This window comes from Parasteatoda tepidariorum, chromosome 1 (genome assembly GCF_982258835.1).
Source record: "Parasteatoda tepidariorum strain Cologne lab strain chromosome 1, Ptep-v5.0, whole genome shotgun sequence".
Lineage (NCBI taxonomy): Eukaryota > Metazoa > Arthropoda > Arachnida > Araneae > Theridiidae > Parasteatoda > Parasteatoda tepidariorum.
Window position 1 is genome coordinate 26,593,653 of NC_141755.1, and position 24,475 is coordinate 26,618,127.

At 29.9% G+C, this 24,475-nt stretch overlaps 1 protein-coding gene across 2 annotated transcripts in view; it reads left to right on the plus strand.

Annotated features, from left to right (window-relative positions):
* LOC107450287 (5-hydroxytryptamine receptor 2C) overlaps positions 1-24,475 on the plus strand; it is a 415,063-nt gene that overhangs the window by 156,874 nt on the left and 233,714 nt on the right. For both annotated transcript variants that reach the window (XM_071180097.2, XM_016066045.4), the window contains one exon: positions 4,547-4,664. The gene's annotated coding sequence lies outside the window, so the exon portion shown is untranslated. The remainder of the gene's footprint in view (positions 1-4,546; positions 4,665-24,475) is intronic.

A 24,475-nucleotide genomic window follows, 5' to 3' on the forward strand; every position in this document is an offset into this window, starting at 1 on the left:
TCACCACTGTGATCAATGCAAGTCTGGTGCGGAATTCGAACCAACCAGTCATCGTTGGGATTCCAACCCGTTTCACCTCAATGGAAGGTAAGTGCTCTATCTCCTGAGCCACCACGTCTCATTAAGCCTCCTTTGTGATGAAACGAGATTTTATCTCCAATTTTGACTAAAGGTCTTCGTATATAGATGAGTGCCAACTTTTCTGGAAAGTAAAAATGGCCAATGCGTCATAGTGATCTCATTTCCACGAAATTGTGGAGTTGAACATTCTTAACTAACCCCTTGGCCGATAACTGGAATTTGCGGCGCTTTATTTTGGTTTTTAAGTTTACGTCTTAAACACCTATTCCATCAACAAATTATATATTAAAAAATATTCTCTTGTGAAATCTTTAATCGTTAAGCTTTTGCACATGAAAACAACTTGATTGGTAAATAAAATGTGTAATATCTATATCCAACGCTGATGTACGTTCACAGAACAAACATAACATAATAGAAGACAAATCTCAACAACAGAAAAACATTAACTATTTTCAAGAAAGTAAATAGTTTGCTGAATCTGAAAACTTTTTAATAACAACAAAAATCTTACTCAATAATCCAAACCTTGGCCCAATTATTGTTGATCTAAACAGAATCGTGTCAACTCAACTCTCCAGAGCAAGTTCTAATCTAAGAAAGAATCTAGCCGTGGTATGGATTGGGAATAGGGAATGATTTCTCCGAACTAGAGAACACATATCGAAAGGGGCTCTTCAACTCTTTGGGGGAATGATAAATGTCACGGATGTTGTCATACAAGTTTTATTACTTGTCATTCCAAAATTCCCAGAACGGAGTAAGATCAGATCATGCTCAGAATAAGAATGCTGTGGTTTGGGAATGGTGGTGGTAATAAATCTCTTGAACTTTGGAACTATAAATAAACTGATAATGAAGACACAAATATTCTGCAATAAATCTCTGAAGTGATTTTTAAATCAGATTTAGATTTAGAGAACCAAATTGTAAGCGAATCGGTTAGAGTGATATTTTAAATCAATTCGGTGAAATCGCATTTTTAAATGTTTAGTTGATTTTAAACTGATTGCCATTATTGTCAGACTGATTGTCACCTATAAATGAATTCCATAATATTTTTTTTTTATAATCCATGTCGAACAGCTAACCCGATTCTGAGCTTACGACTACCGATGTGCAACTCCATAGCCTTGGAAATTTGAACCTAATTCAGAAGACAACAGAACTCCTGGGTCAAGAATTGGTCTAAACTAGTCTAGGTGGAAGACTTTTCGATGGAACTAACATGTATTTGTGTTGCAAGGTGAGGAAAAACTCCCACGGTCAACTAGACGGCAAGGGGACTTTAACTCCTGATCCATCTACCACTGTGCATATTTTGTGTCAGCTCTGTGGTCGGTGAGAATTTTTATTCACCAGTCAAAGCTGGGAATCGGACCCGGGTTTATTTGTTGGCAGGTAGGCGCTTTATCCAAGTCAATGCGGCTCGATCTCCTAATATTGTAGAAAAAGAATAAGGTGTATTCAAACGAAAATAATCTAACATGCGTGAAGGTTGTGTTAAGAAAACAGAAGCCTTCCATCAACTGTAGCCTTCCATTGAATGTAGAAAGAGCATTGATGGATGTTTGAAATAATTTGCTTTGGTCAGTTTTAAGTTCGTCGATGAAGTGAATTATTTGCAGACGAATACGAGTTAATACTTATGATTGGCCGGGATAGCCTGGCTGGTAGGGCACTGGATCCATGTCCAAAAGCTCGTGGGTTTGATCCCAGTCCGGCCAAAAACTCCCCGTATAGTAAATGGTGACTGATGCACATTAAATCTGTCGAGTCGCAAAGTCCCTCATGTTCCCATAAGAAATCAATACCTCTTGGGGTACTGATCCAGGAGTTTCCTTGTCTTCCGGATTGGTTCAAAATTACAAGGCTACGGAGTTGAACATCAGTAGTTGTAAACCCAAAAATTGGATCTGCAGTTCAACGACGGATATAAAATAATACTTATGATTTATATACGTTTTATCTTACAATTATCAATAAATATTGTAAGCCAAAATTATAATAATTAGAGCTTACGTATTTAATATAATTCAGTACTATTTTGGTACTATATATTGGGATACCTTTTCCAGATTTTGTGTATTTGATAACATTTTCATTTTTGTAGTTACATTGAGGTGCTTTTGAGCTTCTCCAAAACAGCCGTTCTCTAATGATTTACACTGGCCACATGTATAGTGTGCAAAATAAAAAACAGACCTCCCTGAATAACTTAAAACCTAATGATAGGATCTTCACGTTCCAAGACTCTATATTATAGGTTTGAGGGTGCAACCTCAAATATGCTAATTAATTAGTGCAGATGATATTTTATGTTACGAAATCAGACCCTGAAATGTACTTTCTCTCAATAAACACACCTTTTTTTTCAACAGATTCAGATTTCTAACCCTTAAAATACTCGCAATGTGGGAAATATTTTCCCCATAGCTTGGTCAGAAGAGCGCTCCAAAGTGTGAACCCCTTAATGTAAATTTTCTACTTTTTGCATATTTCGCCATATCTCGAACTTTTTAAGCAAATTGAGAAATTTTTGCACACAATTATAAAATACGTTTATCCAATGATAATTCAATGAGAAATATAACTTTTAATACATATTTATTGATTTTTTTATCATTTTAATTTGTAATAGTCAATACAGTTTTGAAATGGAAGATATACATTTTTTACATCAATTTAAAGAATGTAATTTTATGAGGCAAAATAACAAATTTTGAGCGAAATCAGTCAAATAGTTCCTGAGAAATAGAATTCCAAACATATGGCTTCGTCAAAATTTGATTTCTCAGGAACTATTTGACCGATTTTGCTCAATGTTTGTTTTTGACAGATAAAATTACATCTTTTAAAATTATGTAAAAAATTATATACCACCCAATTCAAATTTTCTTTTATTAAATAAAATAATAGAAATAATAAATATTTACTAAAAATTATTTTTCAATAGAATTACTTTTGGAAGAACAAATTTTATAATTACGTGGAAAATTTCTCAGTTTTCTTGAAAAGCTTTCGAGATAAGGCAAAACACTCAAAAAGTAAAACTAACATTAAGGCGTCCAAACTTTTTACCGCTGTCTTGACCTAACTATGGGGACCATATTTCCCAGATTACGGCTACCCCCTATATTTTGGTGCAGGAAGATTAAACGTCGGAAATCAAAATCCGTTGTGAAAAAGGTATGTTTATTCAGAGAAAGTACGTTTTTGTGTGTGATTTCATAACTTAAAATATCGCCTGCACTAATCAATTGATATATTTGGGTCATTCCCTCGAACCTTTTAGATGAAGTCCTAGATCGTGAAGATGTGATCATTAGATCAAAAGTTATTCAGGGTTGTTCATTTTTTATTTTGTGCACTGTACTGATGATTTAATGACAATGAACATTCTAGTATCTGTTATGTTCTAATCTTAAATTTAAAGAGTGCTTCACATTAGGAAACTTACCTCAATAATGAAAACAAATATGTAAGAAAACTTTTAGTTTTTCATGCTTCAAAATAACTTCTTTGACTAAATCATTTTTATTAATACTCATGGTCAAGATTTTCCATGCATGATCGTTCAAACTTAAAGTGTTTTTGTTTTTCTGTCAATGGTTGGGAGTTCATGGAACACAGGGATGTACAAATTATCTTTTTGACTAATCAATTTGATTATTTTGTCTGAAATTTGAAAAAAAAAACTAAGTTTAACTTAGTTGTTTGAAAACAATTTTTAAGTACGAATAATTGGCGGACATGAAGCATTATCAAAAGGCAAATTTTGAAATGTCTCAAGAAAACAAACACAAATACCCAATAGAAAATCAGATAAAAAGCAAAAACTTTTAAAGTACCTATCTGTAAACAATATTGAAAAACTGTTTAATATAAAATTATCAGTAGTGAAAAAAATATAACTTGTCATATTATTTCCCCTACAATTTAATTTTCACGAAATACATGCGATATTTTGAATACCATGACACTATCATTAAAGCATAGTCTCAGTTATCTTTCCATTTTTTTCAGCAATCTTAGGTTATAGCACCATTTGATCAATTTGCTAAGGTAGCAAACAAAGTGTACTCATGGCACATTACAGTCTATTCTGGCTCTTATGGGATTCAGCTTAATGATGTAATGAGTTCCAAAACACATACTAAAAGTTGCACTGAGACACAATGTCAAAACTAGTTATGGATCTAAAATTGATTATATCAATTATATTTCAAATGTTGATTAAGAAATACTTTGCACAATTACGATACTTTTATTTTTTGGATAAGTTAAATTTATTTTTTGAATGGAAGGTTAGTTAAAAAGCTTAGTACAAAGGTTAGTGGTAAAAAATTTATAGAAACAAATTTAGAATCCAAATAATATTTGGAAAATGTAGCCTGTATTGGTTGACTTGTAACCAATTATTGGTCATCGTTCCAATCTTGAAATTGTTATTTTTTTCGAACAGGTTTTTGGACAACAATTTAAAGTCAGAGAAGTCATACTTACTCAATTCTTTGAAGTTGGATTATACAGTAAATAGAAATTTTTGAAAAGAAGAAGAAAAATGTAATTAAATTTTTCAGGTAAATATTTTTATATATTTTAAAGATACTAGTTATTGTTCACCTAAAAAATATTTATTTTACTACCTCAAACAACTAAATTTTTGGAATATAAGGTTATCTTTTCGCCAACTATTTATCAATAATTTTCCTTAAAAAAAAGAAGATAAGCCAAAGCGAAGTATAAAATTTTTTACAAAATCAACTTTTTTAATATTTATATTTTCCGTCAGTATTCGAGGGGGGGGGGGGAATATTTTCATAAAACTCAAAACCTAGAGAGAAACAGTCTCCTCACATTTTGAGGAACAGGAAAAAAAATCTATTTTAAATTTAGACATTTTCTTGAAATAGAATTTTATTTACATGACACGATTATTTCTTGTCCTTTTATCCAATTCCTTAAACAAATTCAAAGAACACAGGATGTTCGGAACATCCTGTACAATTTACAATACCTGTACAATGAAAAATACCTATACAATGCACAATACCTGTGCAATGTATATCCTGTACAATACGAAATGCATAAAAAATGTATGCTCTTTACTTTTTTTAGAGACTTAATCGAAAATTAAGTAAACAAATGTACTTTATAAATTTCAAATAATTATTTAAACGACTTATGAGTCAAAATCGTTTATAATACCTAATGATTAAATACAGGGAAATTTCGGAATGAAAGCATCAATACCAATTTCATTTCTGTGAAAAAACGAAAATAATTAAATTGCTTTATGTCTCCAAATTTCATAAAGTAATATTTTTTGTACCAATTTATCTTATTAATGATTCGACGAATTTCGTAGTACACTTTGTTCTTTTTTATTCAATTAATTTGTGACCATAAATTAATATTTTTTTTTACTTAATTTTTTAAAAGAATAGCGAAAATATGTATTCAGTGTGATCATAATTAATCCTTGTGTAAAAAGCAATTAATTTAATTTTCATATTTTTATAAATACTGTAGGATTTTTGATTAATTTTATGTTTAAGTTTAATGACAATATTTCTTCAACATGCAGTCATTTTATTAAATTTATGTTCAAAAATCTATAAGCAACAAAATTTACAGAGTCTTTTAAATTTTCAAGATTTTGAAATAAATTGGAACAAGTAGTTTTTTAGTTAACATCTTTCAAAGTACTTTTATTTAAATTCAATATAGTTTAAAAAGTAGAAATTATCCATGAAATTTAATTAAAATTACATAAAAACAAATTAAACAATATTTCGCTTTTTGCAGCTTTGAAAGATAACAATTTTTTTCAGAACGTATTACTTAAATTTACTTGCATCTGAGTATCTAATTTAAAAATAACTTATTGATCTCTTAAGTCTGCTGAAAACTGAGAATAAATGTAAGCTACAAGTAAACTTTACAGATTACTCCAAGTTTCCGAGTGACTACTCATGAGACACAACAGTAACAAGTTAAAACACGCAGAAACATGTCGTCAGCTGCTTCGGCACGTCAAAACTACCTTAATTATAAGCGTCAACGCACTCTTAATGGCGCATTAAAATATCATTACCCAAATCGAACAAGATCTCAAAAACGGGATAAAAATAATTCCGGTACATTCTTCTTCACTAATAGCAATAATTTGAAAAGGGTGGGAAAAAACGCGTTTTCGTGCAAATGAAGACTAATGAATGCCCTAATGACAGAAAGTGGAGATCAATATTCTTCTTTAAAGGAAGGATATACGCTTTCCGAGTAAAAGACTGAAATACCGATTTTGTTTTGAAATGACGGTGGTTGAACTCGAACTATTTATAGATAATTGCTTTTAAAAGGAAAATTATTGATTGTAAAGTACATATTTCAGGACAAGACGGACACCTCATAATTAATTTCAACCTGTTAAAGCTCTGTATAATTAATTACGAATTATTGCCATTCTTTTAAGTAAATGGTATGCGCCACGTGGTTTTCAAAACCAGCTCAATCTCTGTATATCACATCTAGATAAATATATATAAAAAAAAGAGTATCTCCATTACCAGCATAAGAAGAAACCCCCAATTTTATTTTTAAGTGGTATTACTTTTTGGTGCTTACGTATTATCTCGTCGACCATTTTTTTGCAAATCTGAAAATAAATTTGGAAAAAAGTTCACATTTAAATATTATCTCTTTTTTTTGCATCACCTCTTTTGCAATAAAATGAGACGGTAATCTACATCTGCATTTTTAAATTTTTTTATAATCAATCACTGTATAAAAATAAATTAGAAATATAACAAAATGACAAATAGTAGTTTTCCAAGTTTTTCTTAGAAAAGACAAAATCATGAGGTTACTATTTGTCTCAAAATCAAAAGCTACCATTCTGGGACGATTTTCCATTTTTTACAAGAATTCTAAAAGCATAGTTTAATGATAATCATTACGAAATAACCAGTAAACCAGTATGTTTAATTCCTCTTAAACACTCAAATTCGTTAAACGTCCTCTGTTTTCAATGATAATTTTTTTAAAAATTATTTTAATAAAAATCAAATAATATTAAGGAGAAATAAATAATTAATAGATATCTGAGATTTATGTGTCAAATATTAATTTGCAAGCCTTAATAGGCATTTTCGAGTACGTTTATGATAAGAATTTAAAAATAATAATTTGATAGTTAATCATTACGGAACAAATTGTATGACGCATTCCTTTTTGCAAAAGTTAAATTGAAAATTATTTATTTGTATAGAAAATTCTCTAATTGACTTATTTTATTAAAATTTTAAGAGTATTGAAAAGTTTTAAATGTTTAAAAGAGGTCAGATTTATGTCTTTGAAAATTTGCTACGTGATACTTTCAAGCTCTTTAGTTAGAAGTAAGTGTTGGTCAGTAAACAATAAAATTAATTTTATAGCCAGAGATGATGCCGTTGTTAAATCTTCTAAATGTCCAAATAAATCCTTTTTTATACTTATGAAGACAATGAGAGACGGTTTATGTTGGAATAATAAAACTTTATGACATCATTACAAAAACGCTAAAAGATTATCTCTTACTTCCAACTGTTTATTGAGGATGTGCGGGTGAACCGGATTGTATAAGATTTTTTAGTTTAAAAAACCAGAACTATATTTTTCATAAATCAATTGAATAAGCAGTTTCATCAAATGTTTAATTCAAATATACAGATTCGCAATGAAAAGATTTCTACGTCGAATAAAAATTTCTACGTAATGGAATCAATTGACTGGAATCTCACAAACTTTTCTATGTTTAAGAAATCCTTTCATGGAATCGAACATTTTATCTCCGAATGAACATTTCGTCAAAGGGATCACCGCTGCGATTGAATATATCGTCAAAGGGATCACCGCTGCGATTGAACATTTCGTCAAAGGGATCGCCGCCACGTTTGTTTATTTCGGCAACGGGATCACAGCTCCGATTGAACATTTCGTCAGAAGGATCACTGCTCCGATTGAGCATTTCCTCAAACGGATCACAGCTCTGACTGAACATTTCGTCAAAGGGATCACCGCTACGATTGAATATTTTGTCGAACGGAGAAAATTATCTGCACCTGTTTCAAGCAGCAAATTTCATTCAAAGTATCAAAACATCAAAATATGCTTGATTAGGTGAGTATGCAGAAAGAAGTTAAAAGTCGAGTATTAGAAACACCTTCATAATTCATCAGTCATTCAAAATAATTTTGGAGATTTAAGCCTATTCTTTTTCACTAGCAGTAATATGTTAGATTTCGTTAGCAATTTATTTTTTTAACCCGTTTAAATATCAGAAATAGATTCCAAATGTGTATGTTTTTTCCCTACATTTAGGAATTTTTTAAATATGAAGAGGGTATCCATATGGGACAAATTCACAATACAGGATAATATTAATATTCTGTATTGTGAATTCAGCTTCGTTGTATAAATATTAATTGTTAAAAATACTTGAATTAGCATGAATTAAAATCTTTTAAATTGAAGAAAATGTTTTGCTAAAATATTTGAAATTTCGACACTATATGCGTCGAATGTGTGAGGCATAACGAAAAGGCTATGATTGATAGCTTTTAATCTAATGACCGGATTGTTGTTGCTGTCGTCGGTCATTAAGGCAGAGTGGATGATATTGCTCTTATTTTTTAGTTGCGCCATCTATGGCTACACCTATACGTCACACCCGTTTATAGGGCTGACCTATTCATAATCTACTCATTCATCTACAAATCGCAACTTTCATCTGAACCAGAGAACGATCAATCTCCAATTCAGAACCCCCAGTGTTATAATTTACTATGGAAACATGGAGCGAACATGGAGAACTTTGTGACCCGACAGACTTAATGAGCATCAGTCACCATTTACAACAAGGAGAGTTTTCGGGGGGCCGGTTGGATTCGAACTTCCGCTTCCACGAACGTGACTCTAGTGTCCTACCAATCAGGCTACCCAGGCCCGAATTTTCACACTCATATGAAGTGGATTCAATTTGTCTCCATCCTTATTTTTCGATCATTTTTCAGAAAAACGAATTATCAGATTAAAAACTTCACATTTTTATTTTACAAATATTTGTCCTATATAAAGGACGAATAAACACGATATTTAATACTTACTTCTAAAATTTTATTAACTAAAAAAACTGAAACAATGTTGTCTCGACTAGCGGTGATTTGGTGTAAGGGTTGCATTCAAAAATTAGCAAGAGAGCTCGGTATGTTAGTGAAACCCTTCATTGCTCCAATATTTTAGAGAATGTTGAACCATAATATTTTTGAATGTGAAGCTAAGTGGGACCCTAATATCTTTAAATTTTACTGGAACTCCAATCTAGTGCTAATTAGAACCTTGATTATTTTCAATTTCGGCGAATTACCAGAATATGGTGATAGATTGAACCATAATAGCTTTTAATATTGCAACAACCTCAAGTTGGCTAAGTTGGTTCTATATTTCAGTTTTGCTGCAACTTCAATATGTTGCTAAGTTGAACCAAATACATTTCAGTTTTGCTGCAACTTCGATATGGTGCTAAATTGAAAAAAAAATAGCTGTCAATTTTGCCACGACCTTAATATGGTTATATATTGAACCATAATGTCTTTCAATTTTGCGATAATCTAAGTGCGGTGCTAAGTTGAAATATATTTTCGTACTTTTTTTAAAATTAATAGCAAGGTACTATGCTTCAACTTGAAGAGAAACGTGGTTTAAATCAACACTTTTTAATGTAACGGAAATTTTACAACCTGTGTGCTTCAAGGTACCAATATAAAATAACTCAGGTTTGAATCTATTTTTCTAAATATGTATCGCTATAGATCGTAATATTTGACTTTTAATAATCTCAAAGAATTAAAAAAGGGTTATGGTGATTGTAAACTAACATAAGTATGTTTTTTGCAAGAATGAACCGTAGCTCCAATCCATTGATGAATTTTTTTTAAGAAATTTATATTTAAAAATAAAGCAAGTCGTATTCTCTCTGAAAAAATTCTGCCAAGTTGAACAATACTATCGTACTTCTTACAGCTGAGGAAAGGACACTGTGGTTCATTTCGGAGTGAAACGTTGTTAAATTTAGTCTTTTATTGCAGCAAAACATTTCCTTCGCGTGTTCTTCAAGATACCGATATATCTATACATTATGGTACAAAATGTTTCCGAATTCTCTGAAGGTTTATTGTTAACGCTCATAACACTTGTATTTGTCTCTTGATAAAATTAAAGCATCAAAAAGAAAAGGTGATTCGTGAGTGTAAATTAGTATTATTACATTTTTACGAAAATAATGCTATTTTAAATTCTGAAACAACACTTTACTCAAGCAGTCATTGGTAAAATTAAGAAAATAATACCTCAAAGAAATAATGTCTGCCTTATTCCCTCTAAAACAAATTCTGTATTGTGCTTTTTTAAAAGTATCTCTAAAGAAGGACATATCTGAGTAAGTTAAGAGAAAATAAGTAATTGGATGAAAAACATTTTCTTAAAGACATTATGTTATCTTCCTTTTCCACATCTAGCTTTATATTTAAGAACCTAAAGATTTGTAACAACAAATAGTTTTAATATTGACTGCGTCCACGAACTAACAATACCCATAACAAATAAAAATTGTCCATGATTCAAAAGAAAAACATTTCTGATTGGCTACAGAAAAAAAAAAATTTCGTCCAACAAAAATTACTGAATAAACTAAGTTTTTCTCGTTTTCTTTGTGCAATCGGATACATAGTCAGCAGCCATTTTGTTACTACAGAAATCGATACCATTTTATAGTATTCTTTACACAATCTAATTTAACTTTTTTTGTGGAAAAATAGAACGCATTTACTTTTCCCATATTTTCCAGGTAAAGAAATTCGAAACCGACATGGGTGTTATACAACAACGGAAAAGTATTTATCTTTCCCCCAAACTTTTTTTTCTCAAAGTAAAGTTTTGGAAAGTAGTTCTCGAAGCATTAAAAAGAACCCCAAAAAATAATAGAGTTTCTAATTTCCTGGAAACTTATGTCGTATTTCATTTTTTAATCGAAGAGGTTTTGTTTCTCGTGTGGATATATTTATTAGTTCAAAGAATATGAACTCAGTTTCTTTTTAAACTTTATTGACCAATTTTTAAAACAGATAAATTTTACCGCCCTTTTTTAGACCTCTGGTGACCAATTAAGCTATTTATCTTTCTACTTTTTTATCGTATATCTAAAAATAAATTTAAAAAATGTAGGATAGAAAAATTAAAGTAACTTAAAACTCACAATCAAATTATAGTACATATTATAAACTCCGGCATGTTAAAGATAATCAGGGAATTATAATCTGACAAAAAAAAGAATGAGTATTCAGTTTTTAAATTTACAAAAAGATGTTTAAAAAAAAGATTGCCTTTTATTCTGATTATGAAATGCAAGCTACCTTTATTTAAGCTTTTGAACATTTTTTTTTAGAATTCGCTTAAATTTTTCAATTTCCAAAAAATTTAATGTAATTGCCTGTGAAGTGTGTAATTGCCTTTTTTGTGAAAACTTTTGGATTTTAATTAAACCTTTTTTTATGTATTTAGTAAAAACTAAGCCCTTTAAATAAAAAAAATAGTTATAATCATGCGGGGAAAAAGTTTTTTTCTCAACAAAAATTATAGAAAGAAAAGAAATATTTGGTTTGTTAAAATAAAATAAAACTACTTATTCGGCTTATAAATGTTATTTTCATAAATATAAATTTTAACTCGCCAGTATTACGTACTGACGACTTATCAAATGAAATTATTTTCAATTGGGATATGAAGCTATATATATATATATTATATATATATATATATATATATATATATATATATATATATATATATATATATATATATATATATGTATATATATATATATATATATATGTATATATATGTATATATGTATATATGTATATATATCCCGTTTCCCGTATATAACCCGTTTTCCAAGACTATCAACTTTAAAGGAATCTGGGATGTTTAAGAAAGTTTTCAAAGGTAATGAAAACTACAATTTCCAGCCTATGTACCAAATGTTAAAAAAAAATAATAGCTATTTAGAAAAATCAATTTAAAAAAACCTGAATTTTTTTAAGGATAGATATTTGTGATTTTTTGCTTTTCGCTCCACAATTTAGTTCATTTCGTCTTACCAAGTTTAAAATTTGGTTACTATGAACTTCTGAGCAAGTGGTTCTGCTAACTGAAATAAAATATACACATTGCTTAACATAATTCACCATCTAATATTTTCGCTACAAGTGAAATCTTATTAATAAATCTGATTATCTTCTTTAGTAGCACGACAGCCCTGGGGGACCCGGGTCTTTTCCAGATATTTTTTTTTCAGACGTCACTCTGTTTGGCGATTGCCTTCAACATTTCAGTTTTCAGAATATTCATGACCACTTCAAGACAATCAATCCATTTTAGGTCTGTCTCTTTTTCTTGTTCCTATAGGCTTGGTTAGATATTAATTTAGACAGTTTTGATCTTCCTACATTCTAAGCAGACAGAATCTGATAATAATATTTTTAAAATAAAAACTAACCACAAATTATTGTAAAAATCCAGAAAAGAAATATTTTTAAAAAAACTAAACGCAATACCGTAAAAAAACTTGCTCGATACCACATGAAGTAAAGCACTAATATACATTAATTAAGCAGAAATTAACAACTGATAGTATTTATTTAAAAACAAACACCATACTGTCAACAAAGTTAAGAATATCCATAAATAACAACCAAATAACTTCTTAAATTATTAAATGGAACTTTTTTCATTTCACTAACTCCTGCAGCCTTCGAATAAGAGATTTGCAAGCGCTTTCTTTTCGTGAAATAAACTCTATTCAACTTAAGAGGAACAGATTGACATTCCTGAAGCATCAGAATGAATAGAATATCTCCAATAAAAGTTTATACTAAATCTCCACCCAGCCTTTAAAGTGAGTTGAGGCCAGTTAAATTCGTTAGTATTCTAAGAGAAACTGGCTGTGCAGGGCATTTGTTTTGATTATCCAAAGCCATTTTCTGACTTTACTACTAGTTGATTTCTCCCTCTTTTCAATTTTTATTCTTAAAATCTACTTCTGTGTTACTGTTTTAATATGTCTGTGCTATCTACGGAAATATGAATTGCTCATTCTTATTTTTAAAGTGTAAATCTTTATCTTAAATATATAAAGCATTTTTAATGTCTTATAGCAGTAAATTGTGAGATGAACTTAGTTAATCCTTTAAAAAGCAGTGGGAAGTATACTAATTTTGTGTGTTACTGTTTTAACATGTTCGTGCTATCTACGGAAATATGAATTGCTCATTCTTATTTTTAAAGTGTAAATCTTTATCTTAAATATATAAAGTATTTTTAATGTCTTATAGCAGTAAATTGTGAGATGAACTAAGTTAATCCTTTAAAAAGCAGTGGGAAGTATACTAATTTTGTGTGTTACTGTTTTAACATATTCGTGCTATCTACGGAAATATGAATTGCTCATTCTTATTTTTAAAGTGTAAATCTTTATCTTAAATATATAAAGCATTTTTAATGTCTTATAGCAGTAAATCGTGAGATGAACTAAATTAGTCCTTTAAAAAGTCGTGGGAAGTATACTAATTTTGTGTGTTACGGTTTTAACAAGTTCATGCTATCTACGGAAATATGAATAGCTTCTTATTATTTTTAAAGTGTAAATCTTTGTCTTAAATATACAAAACCTGCTTAATGTCTCATTGCAGTACATTGTGAGATGAACTTAAAAATCCGTGGGAAGTATACTAATTTTGTGTGTTACTGTTTTAGCATGTTCGTGCTATCTACGGAAATATGAATTGCTCATTCTTATTTTTAAAGTGTAAATCTTTATCTTAAATATATAAAGCATTTTTAATGTCTTATAGCAGTAAATCGTGAGATGAACTAAATTAGTCCTTTAAAAAGTCGTGGGAAGTATACTAATTTTGTGTGTTACGGTTTGAACAAGTTTATGCTATCTACGGAAATATGAATAGCTTCTTATTATTTTTAAAGTGTAAATCTTTGTCGTAAATATACAAAACCTGCTTAATGTCTCATTGCAGTACATTGTGAGATGAACTTAAAAATCCGTGGGAAGTATACTAATTTTGTGTGTTACTGTTTTAACATGTTCGTGCTATCTACGGAAATATGAATTGCTCATTCTTATTTTTAAAGTGTAAATCTTTATATTAAATATATAAAGCATATTTAATGTCTCATAGCAGTAAATTGTGAGTTGAACTGAGTTAACCCTTAATAAAACCAGAGGAAGCATATTTCCCAAAAACTTCATTAAATTTTGAAATTCAATCGCAAGCTATTTTTGTGTTATGTGTGGCAGTCATCTGCTAATAACACCAAAACATATCAGTGAAAAATTTTGCTTACATAAATGGGGAAAACAGTAAGGGATTGCGTGGGGTCAGGAAGATAATTCAACACTGGTGAGCTATTTCTCTTACGCGTGATGAATTTTTTAATTTGATCAGTTCTTATAGAATTTATTTGTAGTTATAAACAGAGAATTTTTAAATTTGGTTATTCATAAACATAGAAGTTCGATCAAGGTCGAGAAGCAGAGCCTCTTTTCTCATTAAATGACGGGCCAAACTTTATGTTCCTTTTTTAAACAGCATTATTTAACATTTCTTTTATTAAATTTCTGAACAATTGTTGAACAAAATTATATGACCCAACATTTTTGATGTCTACTTCTAAGCCTCCATGTCACTTTGGATTCAAAGAAATGCATTTTATGCAAGTAAATTACTTCCTATCACAAATTAAAAAACGCATAAATTTTATCTGCCCTCACCCCTTCCTCAAAAAGGCAAGAATCTTTTCTTCAGTTACATTTTAGCCAGGATCCTATGTTTCAATCTAGAATCATATATACATACTCAATTTAATGTAAAAATATCAAATAGTTAAAATAAGTTAATACGGGGATCTGTTTTGTTGGATAAGGTATTCAGAAAAGATATTATTTTGTATCTTAGCAGTCCAAACAAAATATTAATCAAAAATAACTGTAAATCGAAACCAAATATCAGCTCTTATGGAAAAAAAAAACATGTATTAAAAATGCTTTTTTTAATGTAAGAGAAAGTAATATTGCTGAAAAGTAAAAAGTCATTTTGATACATTGTTTAACAGTAAAATGTCATTTTACTACATGGTTTAAACGTAAAATATCAGCTTGTATAATTATGATTTAAGTTTGTTTTTAATTCTTTTCAAATACGGAAAAGACATTTTATTGAGATTAATAAAACGAGAACTGTATTATTAAGTGTTACTGTTATATTAAAAATAAAGAAAGCTGGGCAATGACGACCCCTAACAAACGCTCATCCACAGGATGAAAATGTGTCATTTCACCAGTAATCAATCACCTGTAGCTAAATTATAAAAATTTGCTATTTTTATACTGTAGTAAATGGCCGATTATAAAAAAAATGCCTGTATAAGATGAGTGACAGTGCTAATAATGCCAGACGATGTGCTTATTCATAAATATTTAATCAGAATTGAAATCAGAAAAATGTACGTGTCACAAGTCACAATTTAATTACTTTGCGAAGAAAAACAATACGCGAAGAAAATTTTTTTTACTGTAAGGATTTTAATCTACTCCACCGAAGAAGATTAAAAACCCAACAGTAAATTTCTTCAGGTATCCAAAGAAACAGAAGATTTGAAATGCATTTTATATTACAAATTTGCCAATCAAACTGTCTCTAGCAACAATTATATCGTGGCCCCAGTTGGGCTCAAAATTGGCTCAATATGGGTACTATATGAGCATGCTCCGAAAGTTTAATTACTGTGCGATGAGAAACAACACGCAAATTTTTTTTTTACTGTAAGGATCTTAATATTTGCCGCCGAAGAAGACTAAAATCCCTACAGTAAATTTTTTCACATATCCTAAGAAACAGAAGATTTGAAATGCATTTTATATTACAAATTTGCCAATCAAACTGTCTCTAGCAACAATTATATCTTGGCCCCAGTTGGGCTCAAAATTGGCTCAATATGGGTCCTATATGCTCCGAAAGACCAATAGTGAGAAGTCTAGATTTTTAAATATTGGTCCTATGCAGTGTCAGTATTGGCCAATAAAGGGCTTATATTGGCTGAATCATGATTGTAAAATATTGGGGGAATCTGAAAATACTATATAGGGCAGATATTGGTTGTAAAGTGGCGGTAAGATATCGGGTGAATCGGACAATTCTATATAGAGCCCATATCGAAAAAATATCGACGCTTTTGAACCCTTATTGAGCCACGATTCGTGAATGTTGATCCAATGAGAGCCCAAGTTATTTTGCTGCTAGCGGTTTTTGAAGCTTTTTTGTGCTGCCTTCCTCATTGTTGATTTGTCAAATTTCGATAATTATTTTTTCATCGCTTGAACATTACTTGCACCACTTAATATTTTAATTGTAAAAATTCCAATTTGTTAAGCCTTATCTATAAAGAAGTTAAATTGCGAATTTGGATTAGCACGTAATTATTGTTGTCTCAGAACATTGCTTTATTCTATTTATGGTAAATATATTAACGACAAAAGCACTGTAATATAAAGGTAAAATAGTGCAATATATAAATGTTAACTACCCTCTTACTACAGCTTGCTTATAAATATGAAATTTAATTATAATTTACTGCAATTTAGTAAACGCTGTAAATTTTCGCCGTCCTATACAAGTAACCATAATATCTATAAACAGCTCTTAAGGGACACTCACCTTATTTGATAAAAGGGTTCTATGAAAAGGATTTAAGACACGCATAGTTGACAGATACTATGAACAAATCCAATGAATATTTCATTCAGGCGATGAGATGGGACTTCTACATGAGCACCAAACTAAATTAATCACCTATTAAAATATGCATCTTCCCCTGGTGTATAATTAATGCTGAACGCGCAGTTTGTTTTGCTAGGCTCCAGAACATGGTGAAAATCCGAACTTAACCTATGAAAACAGACGATAAGAGAGAAAATTTCTGAAAATATCGTTTGCAAACAGGGTTGAGTGGTTTCATGTCAAAATTGCTGAGTTCCTCTCCTCTTGGTTTAAGTTATCCAATCTAGAAAATTTGATAAATTTTGTTTTATGTCAGCGTACCTGTTATTTTTAAGTTACGCATTTTTCCCGATATATTTATTAAGAATTCCGTTCTATAAAATTAAAATTCAATCAAAATCTACTCTTACATTCTTAAGCAAAAACAGATTTAAATGATTCTAAAATTATATTAACGTATAGTATTTTCGAATTTAAAAAAAAAAAAAATTTCAACTAGTCTCACGTTTATGGTCTCTTTCTTTATGCAGAATTTAAAATGACAAAGAAAAAAAGCTTTTAAAAAAATAAAGCAAATATTTCTTAGAATTACTCGTGTTCTGTTAAATCATTTAACAATATTTCAACCAATTATTGTCTCTAAACGATTTGATGAACATTTAAAAACTATTCATTCAAATTATAAAAAATTTAAAATATAATTCTAATATTTTTTGATGTAACCAAAAATAATATGCCTTAAATCGATTGCCAAATTCAGAAATAATATTTCGACATTATTGTTTCTAATAAGAATTATTTATAATCTGTTAAAAAGATTTGAAGTTTTTAAACTTTAAAATGAAATATGTTTTATTGCTTTTTTTTCTTAATTTATATAGAATAAAATGGTATTTTATCTATTTACCAAAGCCAAATGAATATAATATTTTAGAAATGCATATATTCCTAATTTTAAATTGATCACTTTTTAGTTTTTAAAATATATTGCTAAAAAGTAAAAAAAAAATAGAAAATTGCTATTTTTCAAATGCATTCAAAGATTCTGCAACACTTAAAATGAACAAGCAAAGTATTATTGCTATTTTGTTTTTTTGTTTTTTCATTTCTCATTCTCATCAAAATAGGACAGATATAAATACACAATAAATTGTTCAATATTGCTATCGTTTTCGTTTAATAAATAAGCTAATTATTTTTTTAAAAAAATTGGAAATCTATTTTTTTTCCTTTTCTTATCCCAATCCCAATACTAGTATGTATTTCTAAGCATTTATTTGGAATCATTATTTATGGAGAGTGGTGCAAAAATGACTAATAATTCTTAAAATCAATTAAAGAAAAACGGAAAGAGACACAACTGTACCTTTTGTTTCTTTTCGCGTAGAGAAACCAGTTTTAATTCTTGCAAAATTTCAAAAGTACTTCAAGGGTTTGATAACAGATGGCACTTTAAAAGGAAAAAAACTACAAAAAAATGTTTTCAAAATAACCGACATTTAAAGGAAAAAGGTTGGTACAGTCTATACGCAAAAATGAGACACCTGTGCAAATATTTCAGTTGGATAGACATTCAGTTGGATAATTGGATGACATTCAGCAGATTATTTTACCAGATAGAATAGTCATCCATTGACAAACTTTGTATCCAATTTTGAAATTTTGTTCTACTACGGAACCATAATGTAAGCCATCGTAATCTTTTCACCTACTGCAACAATTCATTATACATAAATTGCACATGTTTGACACATATGAGGTAAACAAAGTCTGACCTATAAAGCGTAAAACTTCCATTTCACTAATTATTTCAACTAATCACCTCAATATGTGTACCGAGCTCCAAAAAAACGTACCACCTTGAATAACTTTTGATCTAATGATCAGATTAATTTTAAATATGTGACTTTTTTAAAATTCAATTTCTCAGGAACTATTCAACCAATTTTGCTCGAATTTTGTGTTTTGCTTTATAAAGTTACATTATTTAAAGTGATGCAAAAAATGTATACCTTACAATACAGCATTTTTTCGAGCATTTTTAAATAAAATAATAAAAAATAATATATTTACTAAAAAATTTTTTTTGCATGGTATCATCCTTGAATAATCGCATTTTATTATTGTGTTTATACATTTTTCAGTTCCCTTAAAACGTTCTCTAGATATAGCGAAATACGCAAGAAATAAAATTAGCATTATTATCAAACTTTGAAGCTCTCTCCTGGCCAAACTATTGGGGCTATATTTCCCAGATTGCGGCTACAGCCTATATTTTGGAAAATCTGAATCCGTTTAAAAAAAGCCATGTTTGTTCAGAGAAAATACGTTTTTGTATCTGATTTAATAAATTAAAATATTGTCAGCACTTATGAATTAGCATATTTGAGGTCCCCTCATGAACCATAAAGATTGAGTTTTAAAACATAAAGATCATTAGATCAAAAGTTATTCATAGTGTCCCTTGTTTGTGCACATTGAATGAAAAAAAAATTTATCACTTTTAATTGAATTTTCACTCATTCATAATAGTTTAAGGGGGTAACTTCAAATATGCTGAATAATTTACTATAGATTATATTTTAAATTACGAAAAAAAACATGGGGGAGCCGTAATCTCGGAAATGTGATCCCGAAATACTTCGGTATTAAGAGTAGCCTAAGGTTTGAACCATTTAATGCTAATTTTAATATTTGCGTGTTTCGCTATTTGTCGAAAACTTTTCAAGCGAAATGAAAAATTTTTGAACACAATTATAAAATTCGTTTATTCAATAATAATTTATGCAAAATATAACTTTTGGTAAATATTTTTAATTTTTTTGTTATTCATTATATATTATTATACATATATTCGTTATATATTCGTTATTATATTATAAAATTCGTTTCTTCAATAATAATTCATGCGAAATATATAACTTTTGGTAAATATTTTTTTATTTTTTGATTTACTGAATAATAGTTAGCATATTGAATTGTTGGGTACACAGTTTTTTCAATCACTTTAAAGAATATAATTTTATATGGCAAAATACAAAATCCTGATCAAACTGGTCAAATAATTCACGGCAAATCAAAAAAGTTCTGCCTTTAAAATTTGATTTCTCAATACCTATCCGAACAATTTCACTTCAATGTTGCATTTTGTCATTGAAAAATATACTCTTTAGATGATGTACAAATTAGCAACCAAAATGCTGCAGTTAAAAATTATTAAATAAAATTATAAGAATTATGAATAACTAATAAAAATAAATTTCTGCGTGAAATTTTATTTCCATAAACAAATTCTATATTTATGAGCAAAAATATTTCAATTAGTTTAAAAATTTCTAGAGATACAATAAAATACGCAAAAACATTTACATAATGGAGTCCAAATTTTGTCCAACCCTCTTAACCAAATCACAGGGACAAAATTTCCCAGATTGCGATATTTAAGGGTAAGCATGAGTTTATTTGAGAATAAACTCATGAACCACAAAGTTTGAGTTCTAGATAGTAAAAATCTGATCATCAGATCATTCAAGGTTTTCGTTTTTTTTTCCTTCCTATTTGTGCTCATACGTTCAAGTAATATAACTTAATGAGGAAACACATACAAAAATGCAGAGAGATTTTCTGTCATCTTGAGCATAGTTACACGGCACATGCAAATAATTCTTTTCATTATGTCATTAAGTAAGATGAATGATGTTTAAAGTAACACATATTATTCATATTTCAACTCTCCCCTCTCTTGCACAAACTTGTTAAAACATAAACGCTGAAACAGAAAATCAAATTTGAAAAAGTAAGCATCTTTTCGAAACAGTTAATCATTCTGTTTCACTTTAGCTTGACAAACTGTGAATACTTTCTAGTAATTGAAATTTACTTTCTTTTTCGAGTTTCAACAAATATTTGCAGTTTTGTCAACAAAAACAGTCTTATCTCATAATATTAACAGTTATGGTGCTTTTATCTATTGCAATAACCCAATGCACGTAAGATAGCATCATTCTTAATTTAACTTTCTCTTCTTATGAACAAACATGTTAGAACAAAAACCTAAAAAAATGACAAACAAAATAAAAACTGAGAAAGCTAAAGTAGAAAAAGAAAACTTCTCTTAGTAACGGTTAATCATTATCAAACTGCGAGTACTTTCTAGCAATTGAACTTTGCTCGTTTCTTTTTCGTCCCTCCAAACAGTTATGCAAAAACAGTTATGGCAAAAGCAGTTACAGGCAAAAACAGTTATGTATGATAATATAAACTGCTGTGATGTTTCTATCTTTAGCAACAAGCCAGTATACATAAAATAGCGTGTAAGGTGGCATTATTCCTAATTCAACTTTCGCGTATTTATAAACATGTTTAAACAAAAACCTAAAAAAATTACAAAAACAAAATGAAAACTAAGAAAGCCAAATTAGAAAAAGAAAACTTATTTTAGTAACAGTTAATCACATCCAGAGCTAATCCACATATATTCGTAGTCTTATCAGCAAAAACAGTTAAGCCTCGTAATCTATTGTTGTTGTTGTTGTTAATTTACGTCGCACTAGAGCTGCACAATGGGCTATTGGCGACGGTCTGGGAAACATCCCGGAGGATGATCCGAAGACATGCCATCACAATTTTGATCCTCTGCGGAGGAGATGGCACCCCCGCTTCGGTAGCCCGACGACCTGCGCGTGAAGTCGAGCACTTTACGGTAGCACAGTTTAACGAGGACCAATACCGCACACCCTCGGCCCCTACGCAGACTGATCCAAGTGGCCACCCACCCGCACACTGACCGTAGCCAGTGATGCTTGACTTCGGTGATCTGCTGGGAACCGTGTCTTAACGATCAGTCCACTGCGGGACGCCTCGTAATCTAAGCAGTCGTGATGTTTCTATCAACTACAAAAACCCAATATACATAAGATAGCATATAAGATAGCACTATTCTTAATTCAACTTTCTTTTATGTACAAACATGTTTAAACAAAAACCTAAAAAAAAAAGACAAAAAATAAACAGAAAATTAAGAAAGCCAATGCAGAAGGAAAAAACTTCTTTTACTATCAGTTAATCAGTAGAATATACTTTCGCTTGTCAAACTGCGAGTACTTTCCAGCAATTGAATTTTACTCGTTTCTTTTTCGACATTCCACAAATATTTGTACTCTTATCGGTAAAAACAGCTACGTCTTATAATATAAACAATCGTGATATTTCTATCTATTGCAACAATTCCCCATGCATAGATAGCATAATGTTTGCCAAATACGGGATAAACAAATAAGACTGACTCAATAAGACATTAAACTTCCCCTTTGAAAACACCAACTATTCCAACGAGTCACCCTAATGTACGTTTAAGTCATTTAAATTAATGAGGAACCTCGTACAAAAATGCGGAGAGAATTTCTGTCATCATTAGCATAGTGACACCGTACATGTAAATGATTCTTTTCATTCTGTCACTAGGTAAGATGAATGGGGTTTAAAGTAACACTAGAAAACGATTATTTCCCTCATTATTCAAAAGAGAGAATGCATCCAGAAAAAGAACAAAAAAAAAAAATCGTTTGCGCTGTTTCCGTTGGTAGGGAAGAATCGTGGACTTCGATTTAATTCAATTTCGTATTCATTACGCTCACGAAGTCACGAAATGTTGGTTCTGAAGATTAAATATTCAGTGGGGGTTGTCCACAGAGTATTAAATTCTTGAAGATTCGCTGGGAAATCGGTGACAGACGACCCTTCAATTACTTTCCATGGAAAAGTAATAGTAACGTTTTGTATTCCATTCGGATAGAATGTTTATTGCTTTGAATTTGTTATTTGATTTACCCAATGGGGCCCTTCAAACATTATTAAATAGTCTATAATTAAATTCGTATCGCTTTATGAGAAGGATATTAAAGATCGATTTCGAATTTAGTTTTTAGAAAATGGTTTAAATTTATTGTATTGCATTAAGATGGATGAATGCGAAACTGATATTTCTTGAAATGAAAGTTCAATAAATCGTAATTTATTTTAATTCTAAAAGTAGAATTTTTTAAGTGTATCCAAAAAAAAAACATCTTTATTTAATACTAGAGTATTTAGGGATTAAGCAAGTGATTTCTTCGGTGTTTTAACTTTGTAACTATTGACTTTTAATTGTTTGAAATACTGCTGATAATATTATCTATATTAGGTATCCAAAATCAAATACATCCTTTAATTACTTGGCGAATTGTGCAGTATTGGCCTATTTTTATTTCGAACATAAACGTATTTCTAAATAAAGAGGTTTAATGCGAAATTTTATTGAATGTAAACTAAATTTAAAACTTGAACATTGGCATTAAGGCAAATCTTTATAAAGATTTGGCCTTGCAATAATTTATTTTTCATCGCAAGCTTTTAATTGGCTAATTCTATGAATCCTATCATTCATTTAAACAGTGTTCCCCCAGCATTAGCACTATTGGTATTTTAATGTGTTGTCATGGATTTCAACTTTTTATTGCCAACTATTTTTGTAAACTTCTTGCACTCTAGATTTTTGCTCTAAACTTTAGCCATAGAAGTTTGCAAAATGGAGCAATGTTGTATAGTTCAATAAGACTATAATAAGATCTCCGAAAAACTTAATTCTCCTAATGGTTCGCGGTGGCTTGATTCACTTACCTCTATAGTTGGGAATGCTTCTATCAGATTAGGGCAGACAATAATTTAGTTATTTTTCATTTCTCCCTACAAACTTAGAAAAAGAGTCACATAAACTTTACAGACTGTTTTATGAAGAATAATTAGAAACTAAAATTATGGATTACTTAACTAAGCTTATTTAATTTAAAAATTGTCAATTTTAATATTTTCTATTTTCACATTACGGTAGGTTGAACTTTATGTCAAATGAAGATTATTATTAAATAAATATGTATCACTTTAACTGCGCCATGTGTTTATTACATAATATTTTGCTCTGTTATTCCATAGCGAAGAAGATTTACATTTAGACACATAAATTAAATCTAATTGTCCAACGAATTTGTTTGTTCAATGTCTTTTCTCATCTCAATATAGAAATAGACGTTCTCCCTTATAGAAACTGAATAATTTCACTTCGAAAATTAACTAAGGAAACTGAATAAATAAACTGAATAATTTCAATTCAGTCTTTCGTTTGTGGATACGTGATTCACAGACCTGCAGTGTCTTATTTGACGTTCTTTCTTTTTTTCATTCTTTTCGTTCTTTCTTTCTTTTGACGTTCGTTCTTTCTTTTCTTCCTGTTTATCAGTCAAATATTCTAGAAACGATTTGTTTCCATTAAATTAAATACGCAATATTATAAGTTTTAACCCTAAGAATGGACATAGCATCGAGGGGGCACAGGGGGGAGCGCTTGCCCCCTCAATAAATTTTTGCAACTTCGGAATTTTTTTAAGGCTATTACTCTAAAAACACACCAAGAAAACTATTTTAAATTTCGAAAAAAATTTAAATCGTCACATAGTTTATTTCCAATT